Here is a 15,704-nt window from a genome sequence, read left to right on the forward strand (position 1 = left end):
CGATCTCACGGCAGGCGTTGCGTCGATTTCTCCTCTGGAAGTCGGGCGGCGTTGTCCTTGCGAGGCCGTGCGTCGAAGTTCCGGTCGTCCCGAAGGCGTCGCGTCGATCAGCGTCGGTGTGCGGGGTTTTTCTCGCCGCGGAACAAGCTGTGCGTCGAAACTTTCGGCGCACGAAGCTTCCAAGTGAAAAAGAGAAGTCTTTTTGGTCCTGAGACTTCAGGGAACAGGAGGAAAGCTCTATCCAAGCCCTTGGAGAGCACTTTTACAGCCAGACAAGAGTTCAGCAAGGCAGCAGGCCAACAGCAAGGCAGCAGTCCTTTGGAGAAAGCAGACAGGTGAGTCCTTTGAGCAGCCAGGCAGTTCTTCTTGGCAGGATGTAGTTTCTGGTTCAGGTTTCTTCTCCAGCAAGTGTCTGATGAGGTAGGGCAGAGGCCCTGTTTTATACCCAAATGTGCCTTTGAAGTGGGGGAGACTTCAAAGAGTTGCTAAGTAGTGCACCATGTCCCTTTTCGATTCAATCCTGTCTGCCAGGGTCCCAGTAGGGGGTGTGGCAGTCCTTTGTTTGAGAGCAGGCCCTCCACCCTCCCAGCCCAGGAAGACCCATTCAGAATGCAGATGTATGCAAGTGAGGCTGAGTACCCTGTGTTTGGGGTGTGTCTGAGTGAATGCACAAGGAGCTGTCAACCAAGCCCAGCCAGACGTGGATAGTAAGGCACAGAAAGATTTAAGTGCAAAGAAATGCTCACTTTCTAAAAGTGGCATTTCTAGAATAGTAATATTAAATCCGACTTCACCAGTCAGCAGGATTTTGTATTACCATTCTGGCCATACTAAGTATGACCTTCCTGCTCCTTTCAGATCAGCAGCTGCCACTTCAACAATGTATGAGGGCAGCCCCAATGTTAGCCTATGAAGGGAGCAGGCCTCACAGTAGTGTAAAAACGAATTTAGGAGTTTTACACTACCAGGACATATAACTACACAGGTACATGTCCTGCCTCTTACCGACACAGCACCCTGCTCTAGGGGTTACCTAGGGCACACATTAGGGGTGACTTATATGTAGAAAAAGGGGAGTTCTAGGCTTGGCAAGTACTTTTAAATGCCAAGTCGAGGTGGCAGTGAAACTGCACACACAGGCCTTGCAATGGCAAGCCTGAGACAAGGTTAAGGGGACTACTTAAGTGGGTGGCACAACCAGTGCTGCAGGTCCACTAGTAGCATTTAATCTACAGGCCCTAGGCACATATAGTGCACATTACTAGGGACTTATATGTAAATTAAATAGTCCAATCAGGTATGATCCAAAGTTACCATGTTTAAAAAGGGAGAGAGCATATGCACTTTAGCACTGGTTAGCAGTGGTAAGGTGCACAGAGTCTAAAAGCCAGCAAAACAGGGTCCAAAAAGTGGAGGGAGGCAGGTAAAAAGCTAGGGGTGACCGCCCTAAGGCATGTCAGGTCTAACAGTAAGTATCCAGATATTTAAAAAACAAAGAAGAAAACATGAATGGTATGCAGAAAGCATAATTCAGTTAACTAAATGTGAAAACAAGAGCAAGATACAAGGAAACAACACTTCTCTTCACAGTGGTTGTTCCCATTTCCAATGCTGGGATGTACCACTGGGGCTGGGCCGCTTAAGATAGTCTGTTTGTTTTATTTCCCTTACTGATAGCCTGCATCAGTCCCTTGGCATTTGGCATTCCACAGCCAGAATATGGCTACATTGGGCCCCAACACCAGTGGGTGCTGCACCTACTGCACTATTGATAGAGATCAAGTGATATCTATTGTGAGGAGTCCCTGTAATGTGCAGACAAGATAAAGAGACAAAAAAATATAGGAGCTATGTATCACACTCAAAATAGTCTATACACCAACCAACGTATATTTCAGAAATGAAAGTCAGTTTGTGATTCTGTCAACAGCGTTTCGACCTCTATAAATCATTGGAGGAGGTCATCATCGGGATTGTGAAGTGGTTTGGGACATGTATGAAGTGGACAATCAGTCATGAGAAATTGTGAGGTGGGATAGAGTTGAGATATTCAAGCTCTAACATCATTTGCATAATCACTTGTATTGCCTTAGTATTGTGAGCACGGGAAGGGGAGGTGGGAGGCACTGAGCACTGTGCCTTTTTGATATACTATGTTTGATATACTGGTTTTTAAAGTAACAATTATTCATTGTGTTATATTAAATACGATTTATGTGTATTGAAATACCAATTTTCTCTTTTTCCTTAGTTGGATCTAAAGTAGCCAACACGTTGTAATTGATAATTCAACTTAAATTTCAAATAAGCAAATGAGTCTTGGGTAATCAATGTCTCTCTTTTTTTAGAAGAAGCACCTCGTCCTTTAAGATACACTTTTATAAAAAACAGTTTTCATTAAGAAATGTAAATGCAGGGCCAGAGTTCTGCTGCACCTTAGACGCCCGGGGTTTGCAAATCGTGACCTAATAGTTAATCTTCAGTAAACCGGGTATTCTGAAACACTCTGAAATGGATAGTTTGCTGTGCAATCTATTAGTACCCTGTTTGCATTATAACGTACACAGTCACTCACAAACCAATCCGTGTGCAAATTGCACATTCTGGTTTGCAAATGAGTGTATTTACAGCTTGCCAGGATTTAGGCTAAATTGAGCCAGGGGTAAATCACTGTCTCTGTTTGCACCAAGCCCTGTCATATATGAAAAGAAAATAGACACACACGTCCCATTGGCTCTTAGACAGGTCACGACCCATCCCTGAAATGTATAATCCTGGGAGGGGATGGGCTTTTACTAAGAGGAACTCCTTTTACGTTGGAGGCTTCTCCCCACCTCAGAGAGTGTCTAAATGGAGCTTTCAGTCACACTGAGCACATACGGGCTTTCTAGGAGTTCTGTGGCCAGAACCAGGGCTCTTCTTAGGGGGAGCTCATGATGACAGAAGCTAATACTGACCTGCATCTTCTTAGAGCTTATAGGTGGAGACTTACAATCAGAACCCATAAGAACCAAACCCAAGGAAACATGTTTAATTTCTCTTGTATGAAGCAAACTTTTTTCTTTGCTTCCAGTATCCAAATGGCAGTGTCAAATTAGATTACCAAGTCCTCATACCCACGCTAGACCGGGCCATTAAGCATATTGTGTTTCCACAGGACACAGGTTGCATGCATTTATCCTTTCATTCATTCAGTCTTTCCTGTTGGATCACCGGTGAGTGTCTGCGGGTCATATCATCTGTTATTGCCATTTAATTTTAGACTCTGGTGCTTCTCCTATGGCCCTTGGGTCGACCACTAACCTCGCATTGGCACATTAATTAGAGGTTTTGGCTCTACTGAGTTTGGGTCGAACGTCAGAATTCTAGGAGTCCTCCCATTAACTAATATCGGAGTAGGACATGGTAGGCTTCTAAAATGGAACTTTACCATGGGACCGACCCAAATGAAGCATCTCAAGATCTGGTACTCATTTCATTCCCTACTTCAGCTCAATCCTAATGTCTCTTACTAACTTCAGTTCTTAACTCAGCTTTTTGTGATGCCTTCACATACATTCTGGAGCTTCTAGCTACTCCTGGAAAGTTCCTGGAATGAAAGCACACACACTTATCCTGATCCTCAAACTGCACTTTGTAATATGTTTTGTGGTATTACAAAACATACTATAAAATATACTGCAGATTGTAAGTTTTGCCTCTACTTATATGTATTGAGCTATTCACCCCAACTGTGGCATCTCTGTACATGTAAAAATGTGATTTTATTCATAAAAGTGGGAGGGACAAAGAGAAGTGGGTGGGAAAAGTCACTGACTTGCTCCCAAAAAGGAATGCGATTAGGGAGGGCTAAGAGGAGTTTAAGGAATGTCAGGTGGTGGTAGGGAGGTAGTCACCCACCCACACAATAGTAAGACAATTGCGTTACTCTAGGGTTGGAGACATGTAACTTACACGTTTATAGTAAATTTACATTTTGAACTTAAGAATACTGAAAGTAGTACACTTGCTAAAATGAGTGAACTTACTCAAATGTGTAACCTACCATTGTGAATCAGGACCATAACACTTACACAGAGACTCCAGTCAAAATGTAAACACTAGAGCCTACAAATCAGTATTCCAGTCAGAAAACATATCCAGACAAAAAGAACATTGAGGCACAGACTAGCTGGAGCCCAATTCTAATCCTGCCAAGCAGTTCCAAGATACAGATGATCAGATTGTGTGCCTTGCAGATACTACAAATGCATAATATTGAAATTCCTACACAGGCAGTTACAAGTAACTAACACTCTTCTCTGGCTGCTCAAAGGTGATAGGGTATTATATGCAACATGAGTATCTGGTTAGTTAAACACTATTATCTCAAACCGGAATACCTCTTGCTCTGAGGGCAGATGCACCATTTGGAGGTAGGTTTGAATCTGTGTCTCTTGAATAAGTGAACCAACCCATACACGTGTGCAGATCCCTGCTGGTGAGGTGAGCTGAAAAGCACAGATTGAGGTGCAGAAAAGCCAGTCAGCTTAGTAGCAGCTGCTGCTTCACACCCAGACCGTCTGCTTCACTACTCTTGGGGACTAGATACGATTTGCAGTGCCAGGGTCGGTTGATCTATTTTAAGAGCAATTCTAGCATAGCTGTGTGGGCAGACAAAGTACTATACCAGCCAAATGTCAATAGCCACTGGGCAGCAAGCGCAGTCAGGCAGCGCTCCTGCCATGGCCTTGGTTTTCCTGCTTTTTGATATGGGTGAGTAAGAGCCTCAGAGGTTTTTTGACAGTTTAGAAACTCCTTTACAGGTGTCACTCAGCACCAAACTGGAATGGCTACTGACTCAAGCAAAACTCTCCCGGCTTTTAACAATGAATGCCACTGCTGGCAAACACAGCGATAACAATGAACTTGTCTTCCTAGTCCATCCATCCCCAGGGATCATGAGCCATGGAGTACTCCTGTTATCCAAAAGGCACTTATAATCCACCTCCCTGCTATGGTTCCTGTAAATAAATGGAGCATTAGTCACAATTAAGCACAATATCTCATATTAGAGACATTCCCACTATAATAAAATGTATCTGTGAACTTATTTTGTAAACTCTACAAAACACAGTCTCTGTATAAATGTTATGGCGATAAAATGTATAAACACCGATAACCACTGATTTTGAGAAGTTGGGACAATATTGCAGAATCCCTACTGGATTCATTAAAAACCCTAAAAACAATAAAGTCTAGGCATGACATGCTTCAGTGCAACTTCAAGTGTGTCTCTTCAACGTATAAAATCCCCCGTTGTGCATTCCACAAATTAAACAAGTCCACAAGAAGGCTGTATGCCCTATTCAGAAGTTTAAACAAAGCCCCTGTTGAAGCAGAGCAGAATGAAAAAAACACAAACACTCACAGGAAAACTTAGGGCAAGTAAGCATTCGGGAGACATATACAAAAGTCACACTTGCACCAATGAGGAAATATGCCTGCATGTGCCTCAAAGAGTCAGCACCTGGCTGCCCAATTCTCTGGCCTCCTTGGATCCAGTCCTTCCTGTCAAGATGGTGGCAATGGACTACCGAAGCTCCTCTCTTCAAGAATAATAACTGTTCCATGTCACCCATGCAGGGAAAGCATGGAGGAGTCTTCACAGGGCTACCGTGGGCTGGGGGGTGAGAGTGCTGCTTCAGTCTCCCTATTGACCAGCTCAAGACTAACTCTCACTAAAAGAATGCCGCAACTAACGTGCTCATGCACATACTATCTACAAGTCAGGCTCCCGTACAGTCACCAGGCATATAGAACCCCATTACTTCCTCATCTCGTCCATCCGTCTGGAAGGAGGATGGATGCACTGGAGACCTTCAAGTATAAGTCTAGTCTTCAGCAAACAAGGCACCTGCTGAGTCCTTAGACTCTCACAGACACACTCAAACATACATATATGGAAGATGGACCTAAACCAACTAGTATACATTTTAAACCATAGGCGGCTGCAGGTAGTAGGACGCCATGTGTATTATAAAGAATAGAATAGTCCTATTTTACATAAAAAGTATATTGCAATCTGCCTCTAAATTCCTTTATAAAACAATTTGGCCTCAATAAAGTCTTGTAGCTTTAGACGGACACAGGCTTCCTTGGTGACTTAAAGTATACTTTAAATGTAAGGCAGAAAGTTCTTAATTTTCTACATACTGTTATAAAAACGTGATCACTTTTTCAACTCTTACTGATGACACTTTACTATTATGTAGGAATGTACCCTCTTTCTGTCATGGTTACCCACACTTTTTGCCTCTTGTCAGTATGTTTTGACTGTGCACTGGGATCCTGTTAACCAGGACCCCAGTCACCATACTCTCTCCCTTTCAATTTGGTTGCTTGGATCACCCCTCCCCCCAACATTTGGCATACTGGTGCCCCTTGTAAGTCCCTAGTATATGGTACCCAGGTATCCAGGGTATTGGGGCACCAGGGGTTCCCCATGGGCTGCATCAGGTATTATGTCACCCATGGAAGGCCCATGCAAAGTGTATCTGCAGGCCTGGCATTGCAGCCTGCGTGAGAGGGTGAATGCACCCTTTTCACTACAGGTCACTGCACCAGGTCACTGTAAGTCACCCCTAGGGTAGAACCTCCTAGCCCAGAGGGCAGAGTGCAGGTACCTGTGTGTGAGTGCACCACTGCATGAGTAGAGGGGCCCCCACGAACTCCAGCTCCATTTTCCTGGACTACATGAGTGTGGGACGCCAATTTACATGTGTATTGGACATAGGTCACTACCTATGTCCAGCTACATAATGGTAACTCCAAACCTAGGCACGTTTGGTATCAAACATGTCGGAATCATACTCCGATACTGTTGCCAGTATTGGAAGTAGAATTCCATGCACTCTGGGGGCTCCTTAGAGGACCCACAGCATTGCTTTTACCAGCTTTCTGGGGGTTTCCAGGCACCCCAAACAGCTGCCACCCCTCAGACAGGTTTCTGCCTTCCTGCTGCATGATCAGCTCAAGCCCAGGAAGTCAGGACAAAGGATTTTCTTTGAGAGATGGGGGTAACACCCTCTCCCTTTGGAAATAGGTGTTACATGGCTTGGGAGGGGTAGCCTCCCCAAGCCACTGGTATGATTTGAAGGACACACTTGGTGCCCTCCTTGCATAAACCAGTCTGCACCAGTTCTGGGATCTCCAATCCTTGTTCTGGCATGAAACAGGACTACAGAAAGGGGAGTGACCACTCCCCTGCCCATCACCACCCCAGGGGTGGTGCCCAGAGCTCCTCCAGAGGGTCCTTTGATTCTGCCATCTTGAATCCAGGAGGGCAGAGGCCTCTGGGAGCATCTGAGTGGCCAGGTCAGGCAGGTGACATCAGAGCCCCTCCTGACAGGTGGTCACCTGGCTAGGTGACCAATCCCTCTTCCAGAGCTATTTAAGGTCTCCCTCTTGGGTGGATCCTCAGATTTGACTTGCAAGATTCCAGCAGGACTCCTCTCCGATGTCTACTTTTACTTCTGGCCTCTGGAACCACAACTGGACTTCACAGGAACCTACAATCTGTAGCTCCAGCGACAACTTCGCCCTGCAACATTGTTTCTCTAGCTCCTTCCAGCAACTGTAACATTTCCGTGGCTGTGCATCCTCTGAGGGTGGCAATTCTTCAGTCTGCGCAAGAAGCCAGAAGGAATCTCCCTTAGAGTGAAGGAGGCACTTCCCTGCTTCCGCAGGCACCAACCAGAATGAGGACCGGCTGCATGGATTTCCTCTCATCCTCAGGTGCATGGATCCTGCATCACAGGTCATAGTCTGGAGTGGTCCCCTTGGTCCTCACTGCCAGGTGTCCAACTTTGATGATGGTAAGCCCTTGCCTTCCTACGCAGGACAGTACCCCAAGCACCAGGTCTCTTGCAGCTACCAGGGCTTGTTGGCATCTCCTCCAAGGGATCTTCAGGCTCTATGTAGCTTCAGTCCCCAGCACTCTTCCCTGCAACGCACAGCCCTCTGTGTGCTTCTCCTGCAGCGTGGGACCCTTCTTCAGTTTGGGCTCCCTGGGCTCCTCTGCGACTCCTGGGTCCTCTTCCAGTGCGTCTCCTGTGGGGACTGCCTTTCCTCCTGTGGACTCTCTGCATTTCTGAGTGTCCCCTGGGACTTCTCCTATGGTTTGAGTCCTACTGCACCTTGCTGGTCCCCAGCAGCTTCACTTTCCGTCTACCGTAACTCTTGCCTTTGCCAAGGCTTGTTGGTGGCTTTTCCATGCCACAGACAGACTGCAATCTTCCATCCGGCATGGGACGTTAACTTCAGCCTCCAGGCATTCTTCACCGACTCCAGGGCTGCATTGCTGACCGTCTTTGTCCTACCGTCAACCAACTCCTGCAACCACAGATGGGTGAGTAGTGACTCCTGCCACCACCAGACACTTCTGCGACTTCTGGAATTGGCCCCTTACTTTTTCAGGTCTTCCTCTTCAGGAATCCACTGCTGGTTTCTTGCAGTCTTGTCTATGTGGTGCATTATTCTTCTTTTCAGTACTTTTGGTGGTTTGTTGAAAAACAGTAACTTACTCCTTTCTTCCTGGTTGCTGGGGAGGGGCACTGTGGTACTTACCTTTTGGGGTTCCTAGTTCCTCCAGCTCCCCTCTACCTATTCCGCTTACCCAGGTGGGGGTACTGCATTTGCATTTCATTTTTAGTATATGGTTTGGGCTCCCCCTAAGGTCACTCTTGCCTATGTCTATTGCACTGTTTTCTATTGCTGTTTATGCCTATTTCTGATGACTAGTGTACATATTTGGCGTGTTTACTTACCTTCTGTTGGGGTAATTGCCTATCTAGTATTTTTGGTTATTGTGTCACCACAATAAAGTACCTTTATTTTTGTAACACTGAGTGTTTTCTTTCATGTGAGTAAGTACTCTGTGACAACAGTGGTATTGCATGAACTTTGCATGTCTCCCAGATAAGCCTTATCTGCTAATTCACAGCTACCTCTAGACAGTCTGGATTCTAGACACTGCCTACATTTCACTAATAGGGGAACCCTGGACCTGGCCTTGTATAAGGTGTAAGTACTATAGGTAACCACAACTCACCAGGCCATCTTCCTACACTGTACAACTGTCACATCACAACTCAAGAGCTATCGCAATAATGACATCAGACCTGCAGTGCCATGACATTACAAAACGTCCTTCCAGCTACACTTTCATGCCCGACCATGTTCACTCCGTAAAATCTAATGGAATTTGTAATTAACCTTTAGACCTTATGTGAAAAGTAGATAAGGACTGAATGAGGAAATATATAGAAATCTCCCAGGAGGGAAAATGTGTTTTACTTTTTTGTATTCGAGTCTTTGATTGACAGGCGGCTCCACAGTGGCACGTAGCAGCTGAAAAATGTTAATGAAGACAAAGTGTCCAAAACCTGTATTTAAAGGAAGAGACAACGGCAGACATGCTTCTATGGATGAGCATCTGCTCTCAGCTGATCACAGAGCACTGCTGTCATGAACTGTTGGTGATGGGATGCAGACAGGCTAGCTGACAAGCAGATACTTTAGGGATACATCTGGCGGTCGACTAACTGAACAAAAAAAGCCTTTTGTTTTAATAAACTGTAGGCGATTCGTTCAAATGAACACACTTTTCACACAAAAAATTGCTGTATCGCAAGAATCCACGTGAATCAGTCAAAGCCCTGCCTTTTTCGATGGGAGGTAAACTATTTCTACCAGCAGTCGCCCACCCTGGACCCACATTGTCAAGGATGCGGAGATTATAAATGGCCCCTTCTCCTCTACTTTGCACAAGGACAAGGGTGGAGGCTTCTGAAAAAAATCTGGGGTTTCCAGGTTCTATCGGTAACTTTGCAAGAGTGAACGAGGAGCTGAGGCAGCTGCCCCACTCCTCTATGGCTCGTAAATGGCTATGGAACACAGTGGAGTGGGACAGGAGGCAGCTGTGACCTTGGCAAGGTGAGGGTGGGACAGCTAATCTCTTGGTTACAGCAAGGGGGTAGAAAAACGTACCCGCACCCTTAAGCAAGATAGGTGGAACAAATGTAACCCCATGCCCTAGGACCAGGTATGGGGGAAATATCTACACTATTTTCACACCCCTATACAAGAGGAGAGGGTAGGAAAATCATATACCCCCACACGCTCTTGCAAGGTGGGGGTAAGAGTAATTAAAACCACATTCCTCACTCTTCACCAAGTCAGGGGTGCTAAGGAATAGAGGAGGGTGTAATATTCTGTTTCGCCAGCGGAATTGGAGGAATTTTGGTGACTCCACTTTATGCTTGTAATGCGGAGTTCTGGCCAAATTCTGCCAATCGCCTTGTTGTGGATTTTTTTCTCATGTGTTGATCCAAAAAGGTAAGTTGGTGAGCAGGAGCAAGATTTGGTGCCCCCTAGCACAATTTTGGATTGTGAGGAGGACATCCAGGTGAAATTTTTCCAACATGGGCGGTCGCGACCATTCGCGGTAAGAAGGCTGCAACTCGAGTAGAAAACCTACTATAGTGGTAGCAAAATCAACCTGAGTAGCTCTGCCCTCTGACACACCACGTGGTGCCGTTCGCTCTGATTTTCTTGCGTGAAACACGCTACCAGCGCTAAATCGCAGCATGAGCAGTTGGATGTGTCTATTTATGCCTGTTGGCAGAATTCCACGGAAACTCGCAGAGTTTTTGTGCAATTCTATGGAGTCAAATAAGTCAGTTCTGACCACCCCTACTAAGGAACAGCCTCCTTCCCACCTTTTACAAAGCCGGAGGTTTAAACACATCCCCAAGTCCTTTGACAAGGTAGGGGGAAATCTGCATACCACTCCCACCCATGGGAAAGGGGGGGTATACCTCTCTTTGAGTGTAGCAGGGGCCACACACCACTCATGCCATTGGTGAAGGTGAAGATGTGGAAACAATGGTACTGCCTGCCCTTTTCTAAGATGGAAGGGGAGAAATGTACGATTTATCTACATCCTTGCCCTTGGCTGGAACAGGGTGTCAGCAAAATCCCCACCTCCCAGCTTGAAGACTTTGGCTATCAAGGCCCTCATTGGGAACATGGCGGCAATCACTGCTCCGCCGGCGGTAACTACCCCCAACAGGCTGACGGTCCGGACCCCCAAATAATTAAGCACATGAGAAACAAGTAGCGGTTCAACCACACACCGCCATCATTGGAGTGCCGCTGACAACGGAAGAGGCTGCCCAGAGGCCGACGGAAAGGCCCCACCCGCCCAACAAATAATAAAGCACAAGACCGTCATCAGTTCTGGGGCGGGAACCACGGAAACAAACCATATAAAAGGAAACACTCAACGTAGACACACACAACATGCCGAAGCAGATATGGAGAGAGAGTTGCAAATAATGCCAGCCCTGCTCCTTGCAATATACCTCTATGAGCGTGACCGCCGACGAATACGACGGTAAGTACAGTAATCTAGTACACATGGGAACAAAGGGCACAGTTACACACCCAGCCACCCCACCCACCCTGCAACGCACTCCAACCCCTCCTACCATCTCAAGCCATACACCCCAGAATAAGAGGTACGTACCCGACACAAGGCAACAAAGACCTGCACCAAAGTACGCACATGTGCACAACACACCCCCACAATGAAACGATGAACAACGTCTCCATATTCTGCTAACAGCACCACTGGGCACACAAACTTTAATAGAACAAAAAAATAGTAATGTCCAAATAAGGCCATTGGCCAGTCCATTATAAATACACTGAAGGGCCCAAAGGGGACAGCCTTGACTCCCACATGTGCACAGGGTACTCCACTGTAAAGGGACATCAATGGGGCACCTCAGGGAACAGGAGCAGGGTGTGGCGGGGGTGGGGACTTATACCTGGAAGGGGGGGCTTGGGCTTACCTTTGGGAGTTGGAAGGTGGGGGAGTGGGCTTGGATTGGGGGGGGGGCAGAGGGACCTGGGACAACACAGGGCTTCTTCCTCTCCGGTGAAGGGCCATGAGAATAGGAAGGGCAGACTGGGGCGGACTTGGATGAGGAAGAAGTGGACAGGGCAAGGAGATGGGCACATTTAGGGACGAGACGGGGTGGGCCAGTGGGTTCAAACAGGTCAATACATGAGAGGAAAAGCTTCTTAGGGACAGTTGGGGTGGATATGGAGGAAGGTGTGGGAGTGGAGGTAGAGGGAGTGCTTGTACCAGGTGTAGGTGTGCTGGACGTGGAGGCAGGTGCCTGTACTGTATGCTCATGTGTGGTGGATGTGTGTTGAGTGGGTGTCTGGGAACGTTTGACTGTCTTGGGAAGAGGTGGGTGGACACAGTGGGACAAGACAGGCTGCCAGTGTAAATGTATGTTGTCTGGGTGTCTGCAGGTCTGGTGAGTGTGCTGCATGTCACATCAGTCAATGTAGTTGTGGTGAGTGCAGGTGTGGTGTCTGGGGTGGATGACGGGATGTCATATGTTGTGGTGACTGCAAGAATGGGTCCAGCAGCAGTGACTGAGGGTGCAGTGCTTGTGGGTCTGCATGTTGAGGTGACAAACAGGGAGGCAGGAGAGGTGGACACACTGGGGGAAGTGGATGTTGTTGTGTGTGCTTTTGTATGTTGGGTGTGTGTATGCCTGTGGTGGGAAGTGTGGTGTTTGTGTTTCTCTGTTTGCTTCTTGTTTGTTGAGGTGTGTGCATGGCTGTCTGAACATGTGCTTGGGATGGGAGAATGGAGTGAGGTGCTGGAAGGGGTAGAGGTGCTGGGAGGGGGGACGGAAAGACCAGAGACACTGCCTGCCATCAAAGAGGAGGCCTGAACCTGAAAAGATCTCTGTAGGCCAGACCTACCACCGTGAATGCCTTCCAGGTATGGATTGCATTGCTGCATCTAGGATGCTAGCCCCTAGATGGCATTCACGATGGTTGTCTGCCCTACAGAGATGGTCCTCAGGAGGTCAATAGCTTCCTCTGTGATAAGGTGCCTGGGGCGAAGGAGACGCCCAGCCTTCTGGGTGACCGGGCACTGGCAACTGGGAGGGCGGAGATGGCATGTGGGTGGTGGAAGATGACAAAGAATGGGTGGGCCCACTAAGGTCCGCCAGCACCAGGGAGCTGCCATCGGAGGAGGTATCAGAGTCACTACCGCCAGTGGTAGTTGCCTAACCAGTGGTACTCCCCTCGCCCTCCCATCCACTGGTCCCCTTATGCTCTGCAGGCTCTGCCTCCTTGGAACCGTGGTCCACTGCATCCCCACTCGCCGGTGCGACTGCTCCCTCGCCAGATGATGCTGATGTACACAAAGAACACAAGAGCACAGGAGTGGGGAGACAAAACATGAGAGAAATCTGTAAATACCTGTATGAATGTACATACTTGGTGCACACACAACCACATCCAGCTTACATATCCAGCTACAACAATAGTCATGACTATGCCCCTTACTACTGGCCACTCCTCAGAATACAACTAATTTCCCACATGAAACACAGACCTGATGAACTGTGTGGACTACACACATGGGGGAACATGGCCAGCCAATGCACCCACTAATCCATGGGCCCACAAAGAATCCTACAGTACAGGAAGATCAACCCCCATGGGCCTATTTTGACCACCGCCACCTGCTTCACACCATTTCCGTGCTTATGGGGGGCAGGACTGCAGGACCACACCTGTCAGAGTGCCTGGCACTAGACAGCATACATACCACCGCACCCAAACACATCGATCAAAGTAGCATTAAACAGTGTTGGTACTCACCCCCTTGTGGCTGCTGTGCTGCCTTCAAGCACTCATCCAAATCCGGATATGCCACCACCAGATTGCACTGGGGTCATCATCATCCTGCCTGTTGGTTGGTGGAGACTCTGGCCACTGTACATGTGGTCTGCCAGTCTGTGACCTGGAGACACTGGTGTGGGGTCGTTTGCCAGAGCTGATTTTGGTGGCTGGGTGGTAGGGGTGTCAGTGGTATTCTGGGTGGCGCTGCTGGAGGGTGACAGTCCAGGAATGTGTGAGGGGCCAAGGTATTCCTCACTTTCCATACATCTCTCTCCAGTCTCCTGAGTGGGGCCTCTGTCTTCGTGTGGGGTGCTGGCACTCCTTGGCCTTTCCGTCTGGGTGGCATGGGTGGTGGTTCCTGTGGGGTGGAGTGGACATGTATGTTACATGTATGAAATTGGATAAGGATGCACAATCATGCCCTATTTTATGCTGTTTATTCCCCTGTCGGGCCATGCGGGGGGATGTGGGCCTGTTAGTGGGTTTATGGGCATGCAGGGTGACTGGATGTGGATGTTGTGGCCTGGGTCGGGATGTGGTCCTGGTGTTAGTTGGAGGGGCGGGGTGGTACATGCATTATAGGTGTGGTGGATATGAAGTCATTTTAGATTACTTTCCTGAGTCCAGTTCTCCAGTGAGTCCAGTGAGGCCCTCTGGGTGCAGGATAGCCAGTACCTTCTCCTCCCAGACGGTGTAGTCGGGGGTGTAGGTGGGGATCCTCCACCAGTCTTCTGTACTGCAATGTAGTGCCTAGATGCCATAGACCTCACCATCCCACGCAGGTCATTCCATCTCTTGCGGATGCCGTCCCTTGTGCCTCAAAAGGCATGAAATTCACAAGTTAAGGTACTTACATCACTTTAGGTCACACTGAATGCTGTAGTCAATTAACTGTAACTCCTAACACAACAATATACTTTTTGTTTACGAACATCTATTTCAAGAACCTTCAATGAGTAGGCCTGAAATACGAGCAAATAAATACAATGTTGAACAGTCTGTAATGCAATGGTATTTATCTATGCCACATCACATCCTTTAGGCTCTATCAGATTTTTATGTTTTATAAAATCGTGATTGGTAGTGTTGATTTTGTTTTTATTGTTTCAATGGAATTTCATGTAATGCATTGTATAGCATACATTTTTTTCCACATCTCCTTTGGAGATCACAATCAAAAACGTAATATGAGTTGGCCTGAAAACAAATCAGATGCTTAATAAATATCATGATCACATGACCAAGCAATTTAAATTAGTAAATACTATTCACTATAACCAAGGAGACCTCCTCCAAAGAGCTGTGGGATCATCTAAATAGTTTATTCCTGGTTAAAAAAGTGAACACGATATGTCAAGAATTGGTTTCCTCAGCCCAGATAAGACTATGAGCGGCCCTTTAAGGAACACAAATTAGCATGCACTACCAACTGGCCATGTGGTAATGTTTTTAAGCCTGTACCCTCTTAGGAGAAACTGGACATACTTCTTAAATTCCCACTGACCCCACCAAGGTGATGTAGGAAGAATAGGAATACATCACATACAAACAAACGTAAGTTCCCAAATCCCAATACAAACATTTTAGGCTAGAGATAGTTGTAAACCAATGTAAGTAGGGAAAGGCTTAATACATGACATGTTCAAAAAAGACAGACTGTGGGTTCAATAGAAAAGGCAGGTCATATTTAGGACAAACAAACACTTATTACTTAGGAAACTTATACACATGCTGCATTGTTAAGTTAGCTGTGCTGAAACACACAAGAGTCCTAAGTCACATTAGAATGAGAGTTTTTCTTTAAAGCTGCACCAACTGTTGCTTTCAAAATGTTCACTTAGCACGAACAGGGTGGAACAAAAGGGTGTATCCTGCCTTAGCACAAGGGTCCTAAGAACCACAAGTCATTCATATTGTGGTAAGGGGAACTGTGTAAGAGTCAG

The sequence above is a fragment of the Pleurodeles waltl genome, chromosome 7, assembly GCF_031143425.1.
Source record: "Pleurodeles waltl isolate 20211129_DDA chromosome 7, aPleWal1.hap1.20221129, whole genome shotgun sequence".
NCBI classification, from domain to species: Eukaryota; Metazoa; Chordata; class Amphibia; order Caudata; family Salamandridae; genus Pleurodeles; species Pleurodeles waltl.